At 34.3% G+C, this 16,998-nt stretch overlaps 1 protein-coding gene across 2 annotated transcripts in view; it reads right to left on the reverse strand.

The window, feature by feature from the left end:
- beta'COP (coatomer subunit beta') overlaps positions 1-5,668 on the reverse strand; it is a 58,341-nt gene extending 52,673 nt beyond the window's left edge. Inside the window, exon 1 of one of the 2 annotated variants that reach the window (XM_089094527.1) lies at positions 5,574-5,668. The gene's annotated coding sequence lies outside the window, so the exon portion shown is untranslated. The remainder of the gene's footprint in view (positions 1-5,573) is intronic. The other variant, XM_089094528.1, reaches the window with a different exon arrangement.
- Between the last annotated feature and the right edge of the window lie 11,330 nt (positions 5,669-16,998).

Below are 16,998 nucleotides of genomic sequence, written 5' to 3' on the forward strand. Positions count from 1 at the left end.
ATGAGTTGTTTTCTGGGGTAAGGTTTGTTTCCAGCTAGTTGGCAAAATTAAGTTTTGCTGGGGATAAGTTATTAGTCAACTAGTTGGAAAATGAAAGTTTTGCTGGGGCAATATTTATTGTCAACTAGCTGTCAAATTTATGTGATGTTGGGTAGAATTTAATAGTGAACTAGTTAGAAAATTTATGTTTTGCAGGGGCTAAGTTATTATTCAACTAATTGGATAATTAATTGATTTCTAGGGCAATGTTTGTTTCCAGGTAGTTTCCAAAATCAGGTGTTGCTGGAGAGAAGTTACTAGTCAACTAGTTAGAAAAATAAAGTTTTTATGGGGAGAAGTTACTAGTCAACTAGTTGGAAAATGAAAGTTTTGCTGGGGCAACATTTATTGTTAACTAGTTGACAGATTTAAGTGTTACTGGGGAGAAGTTATTAGTCAACTAGTTGGAAAAGGTAAGTTTAGCTGGGGCAACATTTATTGTCAACTAGTTGACAAATATAGATTTCTCCTATACAGATGGGCCAAATTTTCTAACTAGATGACTAAAATGTTTTTAATTAGGGTAAAAAACCAGTAGGGGAGAGAGGGGTGATACTGCACGGGGGAGACTCCGTACGTTTGACCTGTCATCTAAAGTTTTTGAGCTAATCCTTTCAAAAAATTCCCGCTAGATGCCCTTCATGTAACGCACACTTGGCGCAAGTTTTAGATTTTGGAGAAATGAGACAACCAAGAAAAGAGGTAAGGAAGTTTTTATATGCTTGCTGGAAATCCTGACACATGTAGTATTTGTCAAATATTTTCTAAGTTTTTGTAGCTCTTGAGCCGTGAGTTAGCAGGATCAGACAAGGTATACCCCTGCTATTTGCATGGTAATTTTTATCAGTAAATATCAGGCCGTTATCTACAAAAAAAAATATTTCAAAATGGCGTCAACATGGGGTAACTCTGGACACTTTTTTGGGGGCGATTCCGGACACTTTTTGTGGTGTCCGGTTTTGCCCTGTACTGACGGAAGTCTTTCATAAGTTGGAAAATGGAACTATGTGTAGCTGGAAGCAGAATATTGGTAAAATTGACTGTATTCCTGTCGTCCTATAGAGAAACTGAAGTGATTTGTTTTGACTATCAAACTTTGTTTTCAACATTTACACTTAGACAAAAGTTATCCCTTGTCTTACAGCCTAGCCTATTTAAACACAACTACTCTGTGTAACAATCTTTGTCTTGAATCAAAGTTGTCCAAGATTAAGTCTGCCTATTATTTAGATACTTTGTTCCAACTTTAAGATCCTATGTTCAAGATTGGACAGCATTTTATATGATGTGGCTAAGCTTAGCCTTTAATTTCTATTCAAAATTAAGGTGTACTTTTGACTGTCTATGCGTTTAAAATAGTCTTGGCATGTCACTGTTTATGGCAAAAATATTCAAGCTAATCTTAATTTAATATTCCTCAATACTTTCTAACTGGTGTACCAATAAACCTTCCCCCCCCCACCCCTCCTTGTTTAAAATACATTCTATGGATTATTGTCTTATATATTATAATGTTTAGTTTTATAATATATGTGATTGGAACTTATAATTAGATAGTGATCATTCAAAAGGACTAATGTGAGATTTATATAATCTTAGATTTACAGTACATCTTCACAGCTATGCAGATCAGTTCAATTCATTTTCACCCATCATATTTAAAAAAATACTTATTATTAAATGCTTTACTATTATGTTGAACAATAAACATTTATTCAATGCCTACTTATATCAGAAAGATAAACAGTAGCGTCTAAGGCTGTATCCAAGGGGGTAGAGGGTTTGAAACCCCCGAAATGTTTGTCTGACTTGTAGAAACGTAAGAAAAATGAACATAAACAAATGATTGATGTGGTTTTTTAAAGTTTTTTTGTTTAATGTTTTGTATTATAATGTAAAACTAAACATTATGCTGCCTGCAGGCATCTTTCCATTCTATGCCTCAAAGCACACCTCAAAGCATGGCGTGACCTGTGTTAATTTCCATGTTATTCTCTTGGGGTTCTGACGATTATAATTTTCTTTTACAGATGGTTCGCACCTACATTCGAAAGGGGAGTGGTCCTCCTGATCCAGAATTAGTCAGGCGTGCTGTTATTCAATTTATACATAGGAAGTTGTCTTTCCGAGCAACCGCAGAAGGATTTTCCCTGAAGAAGAGTATCCTTGCGGATGCCATGAAACGATACAAGGCAAAAATGCAAATTCTGGAGCAGAGTGGTGCTAGTGGTAGCAATTTTGACAATGACATTGTTCAGGAGAGCACTAAGCTTGTTTTTACTTCCAAACAAGAGAAAGAGCTTGCTGCATACCTCGAAAAATGCTCACTACTTAACCATGGGCTGACTCCCTATGCAACAAGAAAGTTAGCCTACCAATGGGCAATAACATTGAAGATAAAATTCCCATCAAGCTGGAAATTGAATGAGAGAGCAGGAGTGGATTGGCTAAGAGGTTTCATCAAGCGGAACGCCAGTTTGTCCATCAGAAATCCCAAAAATACAAGCCAGGCTCGTGCTGCTGGCTTTAATGCCATTGTAATTGTTGTCTTCTTTAGAAATCTTCAGGAGTTATATTACAAATATCATTTTCCTCCTGGTCGAATTTGTAACTGTGATGAAACAGAAGTACCCACAGTTGTTCAGGCCCCAAAGGTGATTGCTAAAAGGGGAGCAAAACAGGTGGCACAGACTGTGTCAACAGAAAGAGGGGAATATACCACAATGCTATGCTTTGTATCTGCAATTGGTCAGACAATTCCACCAGTGTTTGTTTTTCCAAGAGTCAAAGCTCCAGAAAGGATGTATCAAGATGGACCACCAGGATGCATTGGCTTAGCCCATCGCAGTGGATGAATGACTTTGGACAATTCCCTTTGTTCCATGGAACACTTTCTAAAAGAGTCAAACCCAGCAAAAATAACCCTGTTTTATTCTTGTTTGACAATCATGAAAGCCATATTTCAGTAGAATTAGTTTCCTTGTGTAAAGATAACGGCATCCACCTCCTAACCTGTCCTCCCCATTGCTCCCATCGTCTCCAACCCCTTGATGTTTCAGTGTATGCACCATTGAAGCATGCACTCAGGGAGTCGTTTGACAATTTGATGCAATTAAACCCTGGTCAGAGAATTTCAATATATGAAATAGCAAAATTGTGCAAGTATCCCTTTCTGGAAAAGCTGAATCCTCAAAACATCACAGCTGGTTTTGAGAAGGCAGGAATTTGGCCTTTAAATCCAAATGTGTTCACAGAAGTCGATTTTCTGCCAGCTGAGGTGACAAACCGCCCAGATCCAGCTGAACAGAATGCCCCAGAAACTTCCAATATGGATGATCCTCACCCTGGTTTATTTTGTGATTCATCTCCTGTCATGATGGGTCAACAGCAGTCAAACTTGCCTACAGCAGTAACTCCTGAAAACATCAGACCATATCCACAGGCAAAAATGCAAGTGTGGCCGCGCAAAAAACGTAAAAAAGGCAAAAGTAGAATTCTGACAGAAACGCCAGAAAAAAGAGCACTAGAAGAAGAGACTGAGCTAAGGCTTGCTAAGAAAAAGAAAAAGTCGCTAAAAAAGTCAAAGGTTTCACTCATTGCTGACAAAACTAGAGACAGCATGTCAAAGATAGATATACAGCTCAATGACGGGTCTTTACATTGTGGAATTATTAATGAGTTTGAGACAGATGAAGAATGATCTTGTTGAAATTTTTTGCTTGTGAGGTTTATGGTTGGAAAGAAGAAAAACTCTGCTGTTTACTATGTTGCTGAAATTGCGGAAATAAGTGGCAGAGTAGCAAAAATAAACGACCTGCGCAAGTCTGGTAGGAAGTTCATCTTCCCTGAATGTCGAGATTGTGCAGAAACTGACTTTCAAGACATTATTATGAAGCGTCCCGCACCGGTATCAGTAGGAGGAACTGGGCGAGCAGCCAAAGCTCTGGTATTTGGCTGTGATTTGGCCCAATTTCCTATACAATAAATTTAATGTTACATTTAACTTGTATATTATCTGAATCAAATGTTAATAATATCTGAATCAATAATTACAAGCATTAATTAATGAATGTACAGAAATACCCCATGTGTGTCCAAAGTCACCCCCTGGTTGGGGTGACTTTGGACACTTGAAGAGGTCACACATTTTTGGGTCTCACCAAGAAACAACTTAATGGATTTCATTGAAAAAAATCACCAAGAAAAGTGAATAATTGAGCTATCTATTCATGTAAAAAGGAAGTTTGTATCTTTAGAAATACGCTTTTTAGGGGTCAAAATCCTCAAAATGTACGGTTTCACCCCTCTCTCCCCTATCCAATTGAGGAAAATTATGTAAAACTAAAACCCTCACATCTTGTTACCAAAGAGGAATTGAGAAGGATTGGGTATATTAATGAATAGCTAAAAGTCTAAGCCATGCATCAATATGGTTATTATTCAGATTATTTAAGATCAGAGACTTGAAATTCTTAGTTTATTGACTTACCTGCAGGGACCTCTTTTTGGAAATACCAATTATCCTATTTTGATGTACATATCCTTTTGGTGTTTCAGTTTTATTCATATATTAAAACATTATGAAATTAACAGAAAGCTGATTTTCTTCTGATTCTAGAAATGTAACTGTTATTGCTTGATATTTATTCTAGGCTATAAATCACAAATATTTAAATATAATTTTTCTTTTCAATTGCTTTTCAAAACAGAGACCATATTTTCAATTTATGCTGACGAATCATTGGTGAAAATTTGACCAATAAGGCGGGGTTCCTGTTACTGCCCTCATATTGCTTCATGTTGTAGTAAAAAGGGGTGGTCCAAAAACCCATTGCTATTTTTCCAAAATGCCAAAGAAAAGTGGTCTTTCCCAAAAAGAGGTCTTTTACCCTATAAGGAGATGGACATTGACCACATGGATAATATGGGAGTAAAGTTCATTTGTGATACAAATGGATGTTAGGCCTATAGCCTATCTAGATTGAGGATGCAATACTAGCCTAGGTATATATTTACACATTGGAAGGGTGGGGGTAGGCCTATATATTCTGTGAATATATAGCTTCTAAGAAATTCATGAATTTCTTAGAAAAAGAAGTGAAGATAAAGGCTCTCCCCCTGCAAAATGTGTTAACTAGGCTAGGACTATTCTATACATTATGGAGTAGGCTAAGAATTGTTTTCTTAATTTGTTTCCTTTTGTCCAGCTAGACTTATGGTTAAAATACTGGTTGGCCGGTTGGCTAATTTAAAGATTTGTATATATATACACTGTCAAATTAGCTGTCTGGTGGTATCCTGCCTAGGTCTACTTTGCAAAGATAGCAAAACAAATCCCAAACTAGAATTTTACCCATGTTTCTTAATAAAACCCCCTAATCTAGACCTTTAATCATTTGTGTCATTGCTTTCTGCTTCATTGTGTCAATAGGCCTATGCTGTTATTTTTTAAGACAAGCTGCATCCTGTCAATGGCAAAACTAATATAAATATCCTAGGCTACTATGTCTCCAGCCTAAAAATGGGTTCAATACCTTTAATCTGCCAATATTTTAGCGTTTAATCCAATATATCTCAGATATTTTAATGTGCTTCAGTAGAATACAGTCTCTTTTTTTATCATAACTAAATCATGTTAATTTAATAGTTAATATATAAATAGAGACATGTAAAAATCTTATTATTTTTGACGTTTTATATCTAATAGTTTAAAAATTTATAATTTTTTAAATTGTTAATGAGAAAATAATACTTTATTACTGGTATTTTCATAGATTTAGTTGTCAAGTCCTCATTAGAGTACGTCTTTACTTTTCGGAATTTTTACGTCCCGACCACGTAGAAAATGTATGTAATATCCATATACCTTGTTTCTGTTGTCCCGACCGCCTTTAAATTGGTTAAAAATAAAGTGAAATGCCTGTTTCAGGGAATAAACTTCATTTTTACTGCAATGTGTACGCAGCAAAGCAGTGACAGGCTTAAATTTGAGAATATATTGTGCTAAAAAAATAAAATTTGCTTATATGGTATTACGATAATTCACCCTTTTATAATATTAAATTAAAAAAACAAGCTTTTTCAACTGAAAGTAAGCATCAAAATTAAAATTTAAAACGGAAAGAAAATATTATGTATATGAGGGGGATTGCCCCCTTTTCTATACCTCGCTCTTTACACTAAAGTTTGACTTTTTGGATCCATTTAAGAACGGCATTTTATATAATTCTGAAAAAGGCTTATGCCAGCTTTGCTTCTTTCTCAAACTGTCTGACTTGGCTTTTACTCCAATTGACCAATGGGTTTATAGCAACTTGATTTTAATTCAAACACAATGAAACGCAATAGCCGTTAAATTAGAACAATAAGCTTTTTAAAAAGTTCTAAAAATCTTCAGCGTAAAGAACAAGGTATTGAGGAGGGGGCAACCCCCCTCATATATGTAATAGTTTAGGTTTGTTATAAGTTTAAATGTTGCACCTTATTTTCAGATAAAAAAAATGTTTTTTTTTATATTTAACTTCTGATCGTTTTTAAGGAATGCTGGAAAATCCAGCTACCCCTCCATGAAAAAATTTCCTTCCCCCGAGAAAAATTGACCCATGGAAAGATCTTCCCAAGTAATACCCCACCTCCCACCATAAAAATCCCCCCTCTAAATATATCTGCTTACTTCCCAATATCCAATACTATGTTATTGCTATTTTATTTATGCCCACTACAGAACAAAAGAAAGGTAGTAAGGTAGGAAAGAAAAGTAGGTATAGATCTTTCTTCACTTTCCATTATACCGGTACAAACACGAATAAAACTATTAGTACGCCAAAATACATAACCTTAACTATGATGGGATCAACCCCATTCTCTAGAATAGTCAGAAGAAATTGTGGGTGCAAAACTGAATCAAACGCTGCAGCTATATCGACACTGCCCGTTTAGAGTTGTCTTTGACACGTTTATGTAAACTATATGTAAACAATGGGCAAAGTTTATAGCTTGCAACCCATCACCTGGGGGCTGTGGGGAGTCAAGTCATCCTCAAAGACATAGTTATTATATCTTTCGTCTATGCTGAACAAAATGACTGTCTCAAAATTTTGATCGGACGACTTTGAAAAAAAAAGGGAAACCAATATTTTTGGTCACTTAAAGAAGCCACTAGAACTTTTGATTTCCGATCAAATGAGTCCTCTCCCAGTTTTCTAGGATCATTGGTTCGACACGATCACTCCTGGGAAAAACGAACAATAAAATAAAACACAAAAAAAAGACATGCATCCGTGATCTTGCTTCTGGCAAGAAATGCAAAATTCCAAATTTTTGTATACATGAGCTTGAAACCTGTACAGCTTGGTTCTCTGATATGCTGAATCTGATGGTGTGATTTTCATTAAGAGCACTTCTATTTTGTGAGTCTTTTCCCCTTTTTCAAAAATCGGGTCAATTTTTCCAGGCTCGTAAATCTTGATGGGTAACATTAAACGTGATGGATTTTATATATTTTGAATAATCATCAAAATTCGATTCCTTTGATATATCCATTGTTATCAAGATCCTGTTTCTTAAGAGTGTCAGCTTCTATTGGGCCGCATCGCTCCTTACTTATAGTTCGTTACCACGAACTGTTTGATTTGTGGTATAGATGATAATCTATTTTGAGCTGCTAAAATTTAACAAGGACCTCGTCGGAACATCCTGAGATAGGGATATTTAATATAACCACTGTTATAAATAGAATACAACTAAATCGAATCTTCTGCTACAAAAGTAGCTGGTGCTTAATACTTTTCAAAAGATTTTACCTTTTCTTGCAAGTCTTTTATCCCTTTCGTGTTTTCATGAAACAACATTATAAGTCAGCTTGTAGTTAAACTAACCCAATAAGATTGATTTCAAAGTCCCAAGCAGAAATTAATTTCTTCCCCCATTCCGCTGGGTCGATATCAGGATAAATAAAAGTTTCGAATAGGGATAAATCCTTTTATTAGACAGTGATAATAACATTCACAAAATATACTGGATATTTCGATCACATATACAGTGTATTTTGTGAACGTTATTATCGCTGTCTAATAAAAGAATTTATCCCTATTCGAAATTTAATTTATCGTCATGAAATGCAGTCTGGTCTTCGAAATTACCTAGGTCGAAATCCGAGAAAATATTCATAGTCTGGGCAGTAGTAGGATATAAATAAAATACTCGCATGATTTCAGAAGCTGGTATTTGCGTTAAAAATTCTTAATTTCCTTACGAAAGTGAATCCACCTTTCTCCTATGGAGTCTTTGGACTTCTATTCTTCTGAATCATTTTTAGTTTCAGAATGGTCCCCGAAAGCACAAACTGCTGAAAACTATTTGTTGCCTGAAACTCTTATATTATTTATAGTAAGGTATATAATAATATGTCCAATCATCACCCAATATAGGGTTTCCAATCATCCAATCAGATAGTTCGCATTTGTAAAAAGAAGTCTTTTCTCTCATTTACCTAATGCTACGACACAGAAATCCATTGTCCCTTCCTCAATTTCGAAATCAAATAAATTATTTCTTGTTTTGGATTCTCATGTTGGAAATTGTTCAACTTCATTTTGGTGTGCATACAAATGAATTTTTTGGTCTTCCAATCGTTTTGACAAATGTCGATTAATAAACATTTTACATTAAGGGGTTTTTCCGCCGTCCAACAGAAAATTGTTAGCTAACATTTTTCCCAACAATCATTTTTCCGCCGTCCAACTAAAAATTGTTAGCTAACATTGTTAGAAGATTTCTCTAACAAATCGAATGCTTGTTGAAGGAAATTGTTGGGGAATTTAAAGCGAAATATTCAAAAACAATAAAGATGGATACTTTTTATGCTTATAATATTGACAAAGAATTGAGGATAGCAACTGTTTCTTACAGTTAGTATATTCTTTAGTTAGTTTCCTTAAAAGCCAGGGTTTCCTATTTGACCTTATAGTTAATGAGAAGTCATAAGAGAGTTTTAGTTGTTTTGTTTTAAATTCAATAATTGTTCTTGATATAGGCTAGCCTTAAAGTTATTATTGCAACAAGTGTGAGCCACAGCTCTTTAGTGGGACCATCGACTTTTTATCCCTTGCTATTCTAGGCTATACAAATGATTTGGTTGCAAATATGGTAACAGTGTAGAGTTACAGCTCTCCTAAAAGAAACAAGCCTTAGGGTCATTGTTGCAACAATTGATAGCCACAACTATTTAGTGAGAACTTGGCCTTTATATCTATTGCTATTCTATGCTAAACAAATAACTTTTGTAGGAAATATGGTAACAGTATAGTTACAGAACTTTTAAAGGAAAAATGCTAAATAAATTAGTAGCCTATATTTTATATAGCCCTACTACATATTGTATGGTTGGGGTATCCTCATGAAATTGTACTTGGTAATTCAAAGATTGGTAAAATTCTATTTTAGCTACTTTCGGCTATCTTGGGAAGGAGTTTGGTTAGGAAATTGAAACTTTCAGGGATAGATCTACAGGCTAAAGTATGTCCTGGGAAGGTATTTTGAAGTACCTACCGCCACTCCTTCTCCATCTAGAGGGTCCTGACCTTTGATGACCTTTAAAAACCTGTGTCTTATAAAAGTGAAACCTTGTAATATAGATCTTCTGCTTAAAATTAAGTCCAAGAAAATTGTTTTCAGCTTCACAACTTTGCTCAATCCTGATTTACAGAGTTTTGAAGATATGTAAATACATTTCCTAAATTTTGAAAATTAGCATTGATATGGCTTAAAATTCTACTCAAATAACAGGAATTGCATTTTCAGAACTGAAAATTAAGGTAAAATGTTGTTTTGTCAAAATTTCAATAGGTATACCTGTCATGTAATCAAAATTTAGGATCCTCTTGATGGAGAAGGAGAGGAGATAAGTACTTCAAAATACCTTCCCATGACATATTTTGCCCTGTTAACCCATACCTGAGTTTCATTATCCTAACCTCTCCCCTTTCCAAGATAGGTAAAAGTAACTAAAGTAGAATTTTACCCAAAGATCTACCTTTCTGACTAAATTGTTTATCTTGGTATTCCTATTGGAAGTACCATTTCTCACACTTGCCATCTCCTAACAGAAGTCATCAAATGCTGCAAATCAGCTTCCTATGCTTCTATAGTGTTCACTAAGCTTGGTTTCAATCACCATTATCTTGCATTGCTGTACAACACTGTTGGTCTCCCCCACATCCTCTACATTGCACTCTTCTTGAAGATTCTTACAAATGCCAATAAACTGAAAATCCACACCACTTTTTTCTGTTTTGCCAAATATCTACTGTGATATCCAACTTGAACATAGAATTCATAGCTCATCAGTTGTTTCCACATAGCAGATGTTACTATAGCTGTTGCTAAGCTTACAGATAAACATGTCCAGAAGGTTTCAAGACATTCTTGGAGCCAGCTTCTTTAATTCTAGCTATGTTGCCATAGTTGTATAGTGATAATTTACTCTTTTTTCTTATTCTTTCTTTGTAGTGCTTTGTCATTTTCTTTTTGTACTAAGCCAGGTTTTCAATAAATAATAAAAATTTTAGAGTTAAAAAATCAATTATTTTTATCTAAAAAGAAATAAGAAAGATAATTTGATTAATGTAAAATTTATATATATATATATATATATATATATATATATATATATATATATATATATATATATATATATATATATATATATATATATATATATATATATATAATAATAATAATTTGAGATTGTTTAACCAGTGATCAGAAGGAGTTGGTATGTTTGTGACAAACCTCAACTGGAAAAGGTTCTTATCATTATCTTTTTGATTTTAATCTGTTGTTTATAAATTTGTATGTAATTGTTTTGGTTATATTCCTTAAAAGCCAGGTTTTCCTACATGGCTGTGGAGTTAATCACAAGATTAGTTTAAGCTCTAAATCTTACTTTATCAAAAATTTGCAATAAGCCCTTTTTTGCAAAATTCACTTTTATTAAGGTCAGTGAGGTTAAGCTCTTAAATTACTTTTTGTTATGGAGGACTGGAGAAGCCTATGTTGGGTACGTTTTTTATTAGCCTATGTTAAAGCATTGGTATCTGAGGCAAATGAAAATAGTAGCACAGCTGGGTAGATGAAACTATCAGGAACTACCTCTTTGTTTGCAGTATGGAAATCAAACACTGAAATTGTAAGAGTTTCAGTCAATTTCTGTTCAATTAAACAATTGTTCCAAATACAGCCATACAGTCATTATTTCAACAATTGTGAGCCACAACTCTTTCATGGGACCATAAACTATTTATCCCTTGGTATTCTAGGCTATACAAATAACTTGGCTGGAAGTATAATAACAGTGTAGATTTACAGCTCTTCCATAGGAATCATGCCTTGGGGTAATTATAACAACAAGTGTGAGCCACAACTCTTTAGTGAGACCAAAGGACTATGTATCCCTTGCTATTCTAAGTTATACAGATAACTTGGCAGGACATATGGTATCAGTGTAGCATTAGAGTTGTCTTAAAAGAAACATGCCTTATGGTCATTATTGCAACAAGTGTAAGCCACAACTGTTTGACAGGAACATGGACTTAGCTATATATCTGTTGCTATTCTAGGCTGAACAAATAATTTATCAGGAAATATGGTATCACTGTAGTTGTAAAGCTTCTTAAGGGAAAGTGCTAGATAAATTGAACTAGTAGCCTATATTTTATCTAGGGCCTACTAAATACATTATGGGTTGGCTATGATTCTAGTTTTTATATTTAGCAAATAATTTTTTATATATAAAAGGAAATAAAAAAGACTATTTTAATCTCGTTTTTTATGTAGAATACATGTATACATTAATAGTAGATAACTTAAGATTTTCAACTAGTCATCAGAAGGAGTTGAATGGTGTGTTATAGAAATCAACTGGAAAAGAATTGTATTGTTGTCTTTTTGATTGTAATCTAATGTTTTTTACATTTGCATGTAGTTGTAAACTTGATCTTTTTTCAATTTTTAATTTCAAGTTATATAATTTGTGTTTTTTTTTTGTTGCAGTCAAATACTGGAAAGGGGGCATATCTATTTGGCCTCTATACTTGAGAGCTAAATTGACCTGTGTGTAGAACAGTCAAACTATTTGTTAATTCCCCTTAACAAATAGTACCAACTGGTACTTAAAGAAACACCATAAATCAGATGCATCTGCCAAAAAAATGTTGTTGAATTTGAGGTTGTTGTAAATTAATATTTTGTTCTATTAAAAAGTCACTTTATAACTCACTCATGCTGTCATGCAGGCTAAATCCCTGTTGCTTAAAAAGGATTGTATATTCACAGAAAAGTTTACAGTTGAATAAATTTTAAAATTATAGATTGGATTTGGTTTTTGTATGGTTTATTTTTCCTTTACTTTTGTATCAAGTTCAGTTTAACCTGTAAAATTAATTTAAAAATAATTAATTTAATACATGTTACTATTGTCTTGATCCAAGGTCAGAGCTACACTTTTTTGCTCAAGTGTTTTTTTTTCTTTTTTTACTGCATGCCTGTCATAAAATAGCTTATGTTTCATACATTGTAATTTCAAGTTCTTGCTATGACTATCCCTCTGAAAATTTTTTCCATAGTTTTCTGTGAAATCTTGGCTATGATGATTGTCATCATGATTATTGTAGCCACTGGTTCAGCATAGGCACCATACTAAGCTTCCTCATTTAGTTTAATGAGGATTTGTTCTATTTCAGATGCTGACATGTCTGGAGACAAATTTATTGTGAGCCAGTCAAACTACTCAGCTTATGGTATCAGTGAAGAGCAGTTTCTCAGTATTTTTAATCATGGTTCTGAAGAAAGTCCAGGAGGTACCAGTACCCTTGGACTGTGGTGCAACTCAAAGGACCCTGATCAGCAAGCAAGAGACAATCAAGCAAAACTTGCCTTATTTGAAATATTGGCAACTGATGCCATTAAGGCAAAATTACAAAGTAAATTAATAAAAAAAAAAATGGTGTGGGCAGAAGTGGCAAACAATCTGAGACTGAAGGGATTTGAAGTTATGGAAGGGGAGGTGGGGACAAACAAAGTATGGGCACAAGCTCGGTCCCTGGACACACCTATAAACAGTATATTGATTCCTGCAAAAACACAGGATCAGAATATAAAAAGCCTCCAAGGTTTTTTGAAGAGATGGATAAATTATGGGGGGACAAACACAATATCAATCCCCCCAAAATATATGATTCTATTGTGAGTCCTAATGTTCAACCTCGAACTTCTAGTACTGGGAGTGATAATCAACCTAAAACATTGCAAAATTTGAACACCAGTATGAGTGAAAATGATGTTACAGGAAATGAAGCTCAACCTGGAACACTGCAAAATTTAAACACCAGTATCATAAGTGAAAGCAATGTTACAGTAAATAAAGCATCTAGCAGTTCGAAAAAAAGAAAACAAAATCACCAAATTGATGAATTTTTAAAAGAGATGATACTATTCAGTCAGTCTTTTGAAAATGCACTGATTAAAAAAGAGCAGGGAAGACAGAGGAGAAATGAGTAAAAAATAAAAAAAATAGATGAACTCATTAAAACAAAAAGAGGAAAAAAAAGAAAGAGAGAGAGTAGTGAAGATGAATAAAGTTTCTATTTTGCCTTCTAAATCGTTTAACTGTTTAATTTTTCTTTTGGTTTTTTATTTTTTTATAGTTTTGATATTTGCTTGTGTTTATATCTGAAACTTGTTTTATAGTATTTCTTAGTATATTTATTTTATGACAATGCACCTTAATTTTGTTCAGTTTCAAGTATTCCTAAAACAATAAAATTGCACTTCTTTTAGGTTTGAATTTTTGGGAAAGCAGGCTTGGGCATGCAGCACTTTTGACCAATTCTTCCTCAAATATCATGATTTGTATAATATTTTTCATATTTGGCTTAAGTAAAATCTTGTGCACTTGCAATTTACCAGGTGAACTAAAGAGTCCATCATATAGTCATCAATACCAGCCTTTGCCTTCCAATTTCAATTAAGATTGTTAAGATTTTTGTTACTTTTGAGGTTTTACAACTTTTATTGATCAAATAATTGTTTATCACAGTATAATAACATTATAAATGCATAAAACTATCCTATCATATCAATATAACTTAGTCATTTCGCTTGACCATCATTTGTATGTAAAACATCAGATGAGTTTGTAGGAGGATATTCTTCCTCTATATCCTGTAAATTTTGCTCTTCTTCATTTTCAATTACATTGTCACTCTGCCATGCACAAAAGTCTAGTAGCTAGTAGCTTTCTTCTCTTCAGGATAGGCGGGGAGGGGGTGCCCATAAAGTCTAGTAGCTTTCTTGTCTCACATGAATTTCACGGTTTAAGCTAGAAAAAGCAGCCACTGTCACCCGTGAGTACTCTTCCATGACTACATCTGAGTCCTCACTTTCAGAGGAAGAAAGAAGCTCTTCCAAAATACATCTCATCTCTGAGTCAGCTGTACCTGCCATTTTGCCTGTAAGGAACGTTTTGTAAGTTTTAATTACTTTTAAGTAAGTTTTGTAAGTTTTAATTGTAAGTAAGAGAAATTATTTAAATAGCACTGTGTTTTCACCGGAAAAAGTTCTTTTCACGTGAAATAACGCCCCCCCCCCTTCCAGGAAAATTCATCCCAAACATTTCCATTCTAGAGAAAAATTCCACTCAGAAAATTTCTTGTGGACGATCTTGGGTGAAAAATTGTTCTTAGCACACTTTCATTTGAAAAAGACTAATTTGTGATTGTTTTAAAATCCTATCGGTAATCCCCTCTCAGTGGAAAAGGTTTCTATAACCCCCCCCCCCTCCATACCCTAGTAGAAAGTTGCTCCCGCAGAAAGCTCCCTCTGGAAAATATATACCATGGAAATTCCCCAAAAGCATAATGTTTTCCCCAAAAGCGTAGTTGCTTGACTTTTCAACAATGCCAAACAAAATGAATATCTCAAATTAAATCACAAAGGCCGTTTATTTAGAATAAATGGCTCTTTTGAAAACAGTTAATGTCGCTTCTTAATTTCAGTTAAATTTTTTTTTTAATTAATTTCTGATCGTTTTTTAAAAAATGCTGGAAAACCGTGCACCCCCTTCATGGAAAATTCTCTTCCTTCATGAAAACGTCCTCCATGGAAAGATCCTCCAATGTAGCATCCTCCCCCGACCCCCACTAGATAAAATGCCCCTGGAAAGGTCTGTATACTTCGCAATAACAGATACTATGTGTAAACAATGGGCAAAGTTTATAACTTGTAACCCTACCCCCAGGGACTGTGGGGGATTAAATCATCCTCAAAGACATAGTTATTAGATTTTTCGACTATGCTGAACAAAAAGGGTATCTCAAAATTTTGATTGGGTGACTTTGGGAAAAAAATCAACGTGGGAGGGGGCCTAATTTCGCTCCTCTTTTTGGTCACTTAAAAAGAGTATTAGATCTTTTAAATTCCTTTCGAATGAGCCCTCTCGCAATATTCTAGGACTACTGGGTCGATACGCTCACCCCTGGAAAAAACAAATAAACATGCACCTGTGATCTTTCTTCTGGCAAAAAAAAAGCAAAATTCCACATTTTTGCACATATGAGCTTGAAACTTCTACAATATGGTTCTCTGATATGCTGAATCTGATCATGCAATTTTCATTAAAATTATATGACTTCTAGGGGGTGTTTCCTCCTTTCTTCGAAAATACAGCAAATTTTCTCAGGCTCGCAACTTTTGATGGGTAAAACTAAACTTGATAAATTATACATATTTGATATCAAAATAAAAATCCAATTCTTTTAATGTATTTATTGGTATCAAAATTCCGTTTTTTAGAGTTTCGGTTACTATTGAGCCGGGTCATTCCTTACTTACAGTTCGTTACCACGCACTGTTTGGCTATTTCTATTCAATCTCTTTGCTTATCAATTTAATTATTGAGACTTACAGGCAGTGGTGTCAATAGAGGGAGGGGAACACCCATCTATAATTTTCACCTCCTCCTTCTAGACATTTTTAAGACTTACTGGCAACGGAATCAATTATGGCACAGGGCAACGACTCATCTAAGATTTTTTTCCCTCCCCCCTCTAGATTTTGAGCCATTTTTTTTGGTAATCTAATTATATAAAAAAAAATCCATTCTTCCACTGAAAAAATAGAAATAACAACAAAAATGCCACCTGCCATTTTTTTTTTACACGTTAGTTGCCCCCCCCCCCCCCATTTCATTGGTAATGGATACTTCTCTCCTTAATTGAAAATTCCTTTGATTTGCACCTTCAGTGAAAATAAATTTTTGGTCATTTGATGAACTGGTCTGATTTTCTCTCTATATGAGAAAAAACCCTCCCAACATTATAGTCCCCCCAATTTATTGGCAATGGATACTTTTCTCCTAAATTAGAATTTTCTTTGATTTGCACCTTCAGTGAAGATAAATTTTTCTTTAATTAAATTCATTCCTCAGTTTTACTGGGTCAAAAAGATGTAAATTAAGTTGTAAAAAGAAATGTGGACAACTTAAAAGTCATAGCAATTTGATATGATCAAAAATCTGACAGTTTCGTTTATGCAATCAAATTACCATTTTTAAACAGGTCGTTACACTTCCTTCATACATGGGATAATTTATGTAAAAGCTTTAAACAGTTACTCACTGCAACACTATCTTGATCAGAATTTTCGTTTGAATTTCCCGCCTAATATCATGTTTCCGCGAATTGTTAGCTAACAATTTCGGTTAGCTAACAATTCTGTTTCCGCCGTCCAAACAAATTTTTGTTAGCTAACATTGTTAGCTAACAATGGGACGGCGGAAAAACCCCATAATTGACGAGACATTTTTCTTTCTATGCTTTACAAATTACAGCGATAGGCTTGTTGGAAAACCTTATGTTTCACAGGGAACGCAAACCTTAACAACATCCATCTTATTTTGGGTGG

Source organism: Artemia sp. Qi Xiang Cuo, chromosome 9, assembly GCF_049724085.1.
Source record: "Artemia sp. Qi Xiang Cuo chromosome 9, ASM4972408v1, whole genome shotgun sequence".
Classification (NCBI taxonomy): domain Eukaryota; kingdom Metazoa; phylum Arthropoda; class Branchiopoda; order Anostraca; family Artemiidae; genus Artemia; species Artemia sp. Qi Xiang Cuo.